This window comes from Coturnix japonica, chromosome 26, assembly GCF_054131305.1.
Source record: "Coturnix japonica strain WE chromosome 26, WE-NBRP24, whole genome shotgun sequence".
Classification (NCBI taxonomy): Eukaryota; Metazoa; Chordata; class Aves; order Galliformes; family Phasianidae; genus Coturnix; species Coturnix japonica.
The window spans coordinates 3,691,784-3,701,321 of NC_140688.1; the positions used below are offsets into that span (position 1 = coordinate 3,691,784).

Genomic DNA, 9,538 nt, shown 5'->3' on the forward strand with positions numbered 1-9,538 from the left:
AGCAAATGGCTGCAACACATCTAGCTGAGGTAGGGGTTGGGGAAGCAGGCAGGAGAGGCCAAATGGCCAGGGATGTGAATGCAGGGGAAGAGGGAAATGCCCTCACGCAGCATGTGTGTGCTGGGGACAGAGAAGCGGCTGGGATGGGAGGTTCTGTCCTGTGCAAGCTGTTTGTCTGGGCCTTGGCTGTTCCCAGCAAGGTGCTTCTTTGCTTGCAGGAGCCCATGAGCTTTGAGGAGGTGGCCGTGTATTTCAGCAGGGAGGAGTGGGTGCTGCTGGACCCTGCGCAGCGAGCGATCTACCGGGACGTGATGTTGGAGACATACCAGTGTGTGGCCTCGCTGGGTGAGAGCTTGTCTGCCTTTCCTCCTTGTTAGGGCACCTTTGGCTGTGCAGAATGAGCCTCTGCAAGCCGGGCCTTGGATAATGGCCATGCAGCTACATATTGACTAAGAACACAGTGCCTGCAAGAAAGGAGATACTGAGAAGCATGAGTTTCAGAAGGGATTAGTATGCACGGCACTGTGATCAAAGCTGCAGAGTCATTGCTGGCAAGCAGGCATCAGCCAGGAGGGAGAAAACCAGCCCTTGTGTTGTGTGTTGCATGGTGCCACCAGCTCCAGCTCACAGATGACTCCCTGGTTACGGCTTTGGAATTTATGATTTTCCATGCAATTGCCGTCAACATTTTGATGCCTTGACCTCTGGTAGATTGTAAGAAAATAAATAAGCTGTTGTAAAGTTAATTTGAATGAAAAAATATCCCTTCATGATGTTCAGAGACGTCAAAGCATTCTTTGCTCCAAGGGAAGCTTTAGGCGTGGTGTCATTCAGGCCCAAATGGTGGTTTCTCCTTGGGGAGGGAGACAGAGTGAGCTGTTGAACAGGCACTGTGCCAGAATGAGGGAAATGCTCTCTTGTTCCCTGTTTCTCTCCCTGAAGCTCCATTTCCAGGCCCCAAGCCCGTGGTGATCTCCCTGCTTGAAAGTGGGGAAGACCCCTGGATCCCAGATGTGTGTAGCCCTGAGGCCATGCCAGGAGACCTCATCCCAGGTGAGATGGTGGAGGGAAGGGGAATGTTGGGGCTGTAAGAGCCTTCTCTGCCTTTGTTTTATTTTGGGCACCGTGTGCTATTGCTGCATTTTCTCTGTCATCCGGCAGCTGGTGGGATCAAAAATGCAAAGGAGGTTCTGCAGAGAAGTTGTGTAGCAGATAGACAGTGGGGTCACATCTCTGTGGAAGAAATCAGAAGGGGTGTCCAGGAAGGCCTGCAGCAAGGTCAGGGTGAGCACATCAAGAAGCCCCTGGGAACGCATCTGGGAATGACATTGAGGAAGCCAGTGGACTTCACCATAGGTCCAAAGCAGCCTGAGGAAACCAGGAGCAAGGATGCGTGCCAGATGAAAAAGCAGAATCCGTGCACTGAGTGTGAGAAAAGCTTTAAAACAGATTCCAGCATCACTAACCGCCAGTGCATGGACTCAGCAAAGAGGCATTACGAGTTCTGTGATTCTGCAGAGAGCATGAAAAGGAGAGTCCACCCAACTGGCCAGCAGTGCATGTACACAGGAGAGAGAGCCTTTGAGTGCTCTGATTGTGGAAAGAATTTCATGGACACTGGGAACCTCACTTCCCACCAGTGTATCCACAGAAGAGAGAGACTGTACAAGTGTGCTGAGTGTGGGAAGAACTTCAAAGATAGTTATAAACTCAAAAGGCACCAACGTGTCCACACAGGAGAGCGACCATATAAGTGCATTGAGTGTGGGAAGTGCTTCAAATATAATTCCCAACTCGCCTACCACCATCACATCCACACAGGAGAGAAACCATTTAAGTGCACTGAATGTGGGAAGAGCTTCAAAAGCAGCTATGAATTGAAATCACACCAGCGCATCCACACAGAAGAGAGACCATTTAAGTGCACTGAATGTGGGAAGAGCTTCAAACGCAGCTATAAATTGAAATCGCACCAGCGCATCCACACAGGAGAGAGACCATTTAAGTGCACTGAGTGTGGGAAGAGCTTCAAAAGGAGTTCCTACCTCACCGACCACCATCGCATCCACACAGGAGAGCGACCATATAAGTGCACTGAGTGTGGGAAGTGCTTCAAATATAATTCCCAACTCGCCTACCACCATCGCATCCACACAGGAGAGAAACCATTTAAGTGCACTGAATGTGGGAAGAGCTTCAAAAGCAGCTATGAATTGAAATCGCACCAGCGCATCCACACAGGAGAGAGACCATTTAAGTGCACTGAATGTGGGAAGAGCTTCGAACGTCATTCTCATTTGATGCGCCACCAGCGCATCCACACAGGAGAGAGACCATATAAGTGCAATGAATGTGGGAAGAGCTTCAAAAACAGCTATGAATTGAAATGGCACCAGCGCATCCACACAGGAGAGAGACCATATAAGTGCTCTGAGTGTGGGATGAGCTTCAAAAACAGTTCTGTTTTGAAGTACCACCATCGCATCCACACAGGAGAGAGACCATTTAAGTGCACTGAGTGTGGGAAGGGCTTCAAAAGCAGCTATGATTTGAAGCTGCACCAGCGCATCCATACAGGAGAGAAACCCTATACGTGTCCTGTGTGTGGGAAGAGCTTCAAAAGGAGCTCTGAATTGAAGGTGCACCAGCGCATCCACACAGGAGTGAGACCATATAAGTGCTCTGTGTGTGGGAAGACCTTTGCCACGAGGCGAGCTTTGAAGTGCCATCAGTGCATCCACACGGAAGAGAGACCCTGAAAGTGTCCTGAGTGTGGGAAGAGCTTCGAAGGGAGTTCTGAATTGAAGCATCCATACAGGAGAGTGTCACGGTGTTATCTAGATCAAACTATGTCCGTGACAGGGGGTTAGCAGTCTTTTGGGCTCCCTGCCCCCCAAAAATGGGAAGGGAAAGGGGGTAGGGAGATGGGAGCTGGGCTCAGGGAAACAAACAGAGCAGCAGCAACAATCTAAGGAGGAAGACTTACCTTACTAACTATGATGTTGGGATGCAAGATTACACAATATAATACAGTCTAATTGAAACTGAGGTCCTCTGGGATGTGTAGTTCTTCTCTGTGCTCCACATGATGATATGATGAGAAATACCAATAGAAAAAATATTACCAAACCATCCCATTCCATCTCTTATTCTACATCGCTATAATATGCTTAAAATACATATAAATAAACAAAAATTAAAATGTATGACACACACGGGTCTATTTATATATATATACATAGAATTACTGACTGCACTGCCCAAACCTCAAATTCCTTTGTGGTACATATTGAACATGCCCATCTCTCTGCATCACCCACCAAGTGCTCCCAGGTCCCTGGGCAAAAAATATTTCACCAAGTGGTTTGCCCTTTCCAGAGGCTGGAAGGACCCAAACAGCTTTTCCCAACATGTTCTTTACATGTACTACAGGGATCTTATCTCTCTCTACATTGTGCAGGGGGCTGGATTGGCTAGGACCCTCATGATTGACAGATCTTCTCATACTGACCAACCAAGTGGCTTCTGCCCAATGCTTCTCCCAGTGCTTCAGTGTTCCACCATCTATTGCTTTCAACATAGCTTTCAACAACCCATTGTTCAATTTTACCAGAAGCTGGTCACTGTAGGGGATATGATAAACCCACTGTTTTTATAAGGAAATGTTTGAATTGTGTCTCATTTTCAGATTCATATCTTTCTTGGGTGCCATGTCACGGAAACGTTTGAATTGTGTCTCATTTTCAGATTCATATCTTTCTTGGGTGCCATGTCACCATAGGACTTGCTTCTCAAGATTCAGTGCGGTGTTTCAGGTGGTAGTATGGGTACTGTGTATGTGTCAAGCCACCCAGTGTTTGCTTTCACCATGGTAAGCACATAATACTTGCCATTGTGACTTGCGTAATCCAACTCCATAACCACGAAGCAGTTATAAAGCAGGTATGTTTAATGAGTGATGCGCATACACCCTGGTGCATGGGGGATAGCTTCACCTTACTTGCACACCGTTAGGACAAAATGTGCAACAGATATAGGCTGAACTAATACATAATCAATAGTTTGCAGGAATTTGGATACATATTAATTATATTCATGAGACCGCATTAGCATGCAGTCCCTCCCCCCTTGCGTATGTGTACTGAGTTGTGGGGGTGGTTGTGGGATGAAGGCTCATCATCTTCCTCGCTGTAAACTTTCGACCCTGCGGGAGGGGCACCCCCAAACTCATTCCAGCTTGCTCTGTGGACATCTAATCACCACACTGTTCTGGGGCTCTTCCATCCTTCTCTTCATGGCCTTCATCTCCTTGTTTTCTCAAAATTAGTGTCTGCAATTCCCCCTCTCTGCCCCCCCTTAACATAAACTATCTATCTGTAACTACCCTTTGCCTTAGTGAGGCCCCCTTTCCCTTTCTGTAGCAAAGTGTTCCCTTTTCATCTACTATGCGGTCTTTTTTCACTATTCAATTGTGAGATGGTGGCAAGGTGATATAATCAACCTGCCACTCCTCCCTGTATTTAACCTTCTGCCATTGTCCTTGCCCACAGAGAAGTTTCACCTCTTGGCTTGTTTAATTACGGCACGTGTTTCACAGTCATGAGTAACCTGCGCAATAGTGTCCATAGTTAAGTCCAACTCTCGGTCTCCGGCCCACTTATATGTCACATCTGTTTCCTGGTGGCCCGAGGTCTCATGAGCCCATCGAGCTAGAAATAACTCACCCTTATTCTGCCAGTCCAAGTCAATTTGAGAAACCTCAATTCTGGCAGCTCAATCTGCCTGATGGTTGTTCTGTTGTCCTTCAGTAGCCCGATTCTTGGGAACGTGTGCATCCACATGACGCACCTTTACAACCGTACCTTCGGGTTTCAATGTCTTTCCACAGTCCAGCAGCCCAAATAGGTTTACCCCTCCGTTGCCAGTTACTTTTTTCCCACTGCTGTAAGCACCCCCATAAGGCATTTGCCACCATCCATGAGTCAGTATAAAGATAAAGCATTGGCCACCTCTCCCTTTCAGCAACATCTAAGGCCAGCTGGACAGCCTTTACCTCTGCAAACTGACTTGATTCTCCTTTACCTTCAGTAGCCTCTGCAACCTGTTGTGTGGGGCTCCATTTGCGATGCTTCCCTACGATGTGACATGATCCATCAGAGAACAGGGCATATTTCTTTTCATTTTCTGGAAGCTCGTTGTATGGTGGGGCCTCTTTAGCACGTGAATCCCCCCTGTGGCGCAAGTTGTAGAAGTGCCGCTCTGCTACACAGGAGGCTCGAATCCCGGGGGGTTGGACTCGATGATCTCTAAGGTCCCTTCCAACCCGCATGAGACTATGATACTATGATACTATGACACCTCTTCTGCTGCTGATGTTCCAAACTTTTTACCTTCAGGCCAGTCCATGATCACCTCTAGGATCCCTGGAAGGCTGAGGTTCCCCATCTGAGCTCATTGTGTAATCATCACAATCCACTTGCTCCAGGTGGCATCAGTAGCACGATGGGTGGAGGGAACCTCTCCTTTGTACATCCAGTTCAGCACTGACAGTCAAGGTGCCAGAAGGAGCTGTGTTTCAGTACCAACTACTTCGGAAGCAACCTGAATACCCTCATATGCAGCTAAGATCTCCTTCTCAGTTGGAGTGTAGCACTCTTCGGACTCCTTGTATGCTCAACTCCAAAATCCCAGGGGTCAGCCTCAGGTCTCTGCTGAGGCTCTTTGCCACAAACTTCGAGTGGGACCTTTCTCTCCAGCAGCAGTGTAGAGGATGTTCTTTACATCCTGTCCCATCCGTACTGGCCCCAGGGCCACGGCACAGGGTACCTCTTGTTTAATCTGCTCAAAAGCCTTCTGCTGTTCAGGGCCCTATCCAAAACTAATCTTCTTCTGTGTTACCTGATAAAGGTGTAGGGCTGTAGTTTGGAACGTGCATCCTCCAAAAGCCTACTACACCCAGGAAAGACTGTGTCTCATTCTTGCTAGTTGATGTAGACATGGCAGTGAGTTTTTCGATCACATCAGTTGGGATGTGACTATGTCCATCGTGCTACTTTATACCTAGGAACTGAATTTCCTGGGCAGGCCTTTTGCTTTGCTTAATAGCTTGTAAAAGAATCTGGATTATTTGCTCTCCTTTTGTGAAAACGTCCTCTGCTGTATCGCCCCTCACAACAATGTCATTAATGTACTTCAGGTGTTCAGGAGCACCACCCTGTTCCAGTACAGTTTGGACCAACCTATGGCAAATGGTTGGGCTGTGTATCCACCCCTGGGGCAAACGGTTCCAAGTATACTGAATGCCCCTCCAGGTGAAGGCAAACTGTGGCCTACTGACGTATCTGCAAATTAACCTGACTTATCCCAGGACCTTGACTTTCCGGGGGAGAGACACAAACATGGATGCCATGATGTCTTCTCTCATTTTTTCGCTGCGTCACACTCCTTATATACCATCCTAAATCCTGTGCAGACACGTACACCCTCTACGCAAAACCCGATGCACGCGAGAGAGCCTCTACACACACCTAACTAAACCCCCCACCCACTAACTCTTAATCTGCAGGCCTTACTCAGCTATTCTAGAACACTCCATCTACTCAGAACTACTGTATGCACTCATAAATCCTTGCAAAGACAGCTTAGTACCCCAACAGCCGACATTCTGCAGCCAAAGGAATGGAGAAGAAGGCATTAGCAATGTCAGTGGTGGTATACCATTTGGCTGCTTTTGACTCCAGCTCGTACTGGAGTTCCAACATGTCCCGCTGTCACGGTTTGAACGAAAAATCCACCTGCGTCCGTGACAGGGGGCCGTGGGCCCCAGAGGGTCCCTAGGCCGAAAGGAAAAAGTTATTTAGGAAAAGAAAACAGCGGCAACGATCTAAGGAGGCACACTTATTTACTAAATACTATATCGAAATACAGGATAACACAATATAATACAATATAATTGAAAATTGAAAATTGAGCTAACGAATCAAGCAAAATAGGAGAGAGAATGAGTCCCGTAACCGAGAGGCCTACTGTGAATCTAGGCGAACGGCTGAAGGCTCCCACACACTCCCCTGAACGCCAGAACTCAAAAGACGTCAGTCTAGTCTGCGACAGAGTTAATATAGAGTCCACGTACCGTGACCTATCGTGTTGCTCTCTGGGAGATGTAGTCTTCTTCTGTAAGTTGCAGATTCAGTAAAATTATTCATGCTTTATATGATGTTATGATGTGGAATACTGATAGCAAAATTACAAAATTATTAAACCATGACATTCCACCCCTTATTCTACATCATTACATTATGTTTATACATACATACACACTCATACGTATAGTTGTGAGTAATCAGCAACCTTATTTTCTTGACAATTTATATTTATTCCATACAAATCCCTAAGTTGAGAACAAAACTCTATAACCTAACCCACTATTAATTATTAATTTTGAGAAAAATGGCCAAACTGCCAGAAAAAGGAAAACATGTCAGCGGTGGAGGAGAAAGGCAGCACTAGTAGGGCGTCCCCCACATCAAGGTGCACTCATCCTTTCCCAGCCGCCACTGCAGATTTCCTTTTGACTTATACTTCTTTCCATGTGTGCTCTACACATGCATGGCCAGTGCACGATATAGAGTCCAGATGGAAAACTTGCTTACAGAATGCCTAATTAAGCTATATAGAAAAAAGTGTTTCCTTAACATTAATCCACTCTATCTTAAGTCCTGTACCTAATTGGACATTCGTCAAACATTTTCTGAGACTCTACCTATATATCTACAAGAAAATCATTGGCTGCACTCCCCCAACATCAAATTCCCTTGTGGTACACATTGGACATTCCCATTTTTGTCCATCACCCACCACGTGCACCCAGGTCCCTGGGCAAAGACAGTACCCCGGAGAGATTTGCCCTTTCCAGACACTGGAAGGACCCAAACTGTTTTTCCCAACAAACTCTTTATGTGTACTACAGGAACCTTATCTCCCTCCACGGTATGTAGGGAGCTGGATTGGTTAGGACCATTACGATTACTAGATCCTCGAGTGTTGACCAACCAGGTGGCTTCTGCTAAATGGTTCTCCCAATTTTTATACGTTCCGCCACCCATTGCTTTCAACATAGTTTTCAACAACCCATTGAATCGTTCAATCTTACCAGAAGCTGGTGCATGATAGGGAATATGGTAAATCCACTCAATGACATGATTTTTGGCCCAAGTGGTTACAAGAGAATTTTTAAAATGGGTCCCATTATCTGATTCAATTCTTTCTGGAGTGCCATGCCGCCACAGGATTTGCTTTTCCAACCCTAATATGGTGTTTCGGGCGGTAGCATGGGGTACTGCGTATGTTTCGAGCCACCCAGTGGTTGCTTCCACCATGGTGAGTACATAACGCTTACCATTGCGAGATCGTGGCAAGGTGATTGTCACGGGTTACTTAGATTTACCTATGCCCGTGACAGGGGAAGCCACCCCACGCCCCCCCCCCCGGGGGCCTGGAAAGGAGTATGGATAGGAAAGGATATGTAGTCTTCTTCTGTGGACTGCACATTCAACAGAAGTATCCATACTTGACATGATGTTATGATGTGGAATACTGATAGCAAAATTACAAAATTACAAAACCATGACATTCCACCCCTTATTCTACATTATTACATCATGGTTAATATATACATAAATATACATATATAGATACATAAAATTATTGACTGCACTCCCCCAGCATCAAATTCCCTTGTGGCACACATTGAACATCCCCATCCTTCTGCATTACCCACCAAGTGCACCCAGGTCCCTGGGCAAAGACAGTTCCACGGATAGGTTTGCCCTTTCCAGAAGCTGGAAGGACCCAAACAGCTTTTCCCAACATGTTCTTTACATGTATAACAGGGACCTTATCTCCTTCTACAGTGTGTAGGGGGCTAGATTGACTAGGACCATCACGATTGACAGATCCTCTAGTATTGACCAGCCAAGTGGCTTCTGCCAGATTCTTCTCCCAGTGCTTAAATGTTCCACCACCCATTGCTTTCAACATAGTTTTCAACAACCCATTATATCGTTCAATTTTACCAGAAGCTGGTGCATGGTAGGGAATATGATAAATCCACTCAATGCCATGATCTTTGGCCCAAGTATTTATAAGAGAATTTTTGAAATGTGTCCCATTATCAGATTCAATTCTTTCTGGGGTGCCATGTCGCCACAGGACTTGTTTCTCAAGACCTAATATGGTGTTTCGAGCAGTTGCATGGGGTACTGCGTATGTTTCAAGCCACCCAGTGGTTGCCTCTACCATAGTGAGTACATAACACTTACCACTACGAGATCGTGGCAAGGTGATATAATCAACCTGCCACGCCTCCCCATATTTATACTTTTGCCATCGCCCTTCCTCCCAGAGAGGTTTCATCCTTCTGGCTTGTTTAATTATGGCACATGTTTCACAATCATGAATAACCTGCGCAATAGCGTCCATGGTTAAGTCCACCCCTCGGTCTCTGGCCCACTTATATGTTGCGTCTCTTCCTTGATGG

At 46.5% G+C, this 9,538-nt stretch overlaps 1 pseudogene; it reads left to right on the forward strand.

Moving 5' to 3' along the window:
* The first annotated feature begins 224 nt into the window (after nucleotides 1–224).
* Nucleotides 225–3,048, forward strand: LOC146756663 (uncharacterized; annotated as a pseudogene).
* Nucleotides 3,049–9,538: the final 6,490 nt, after the last annotated feature.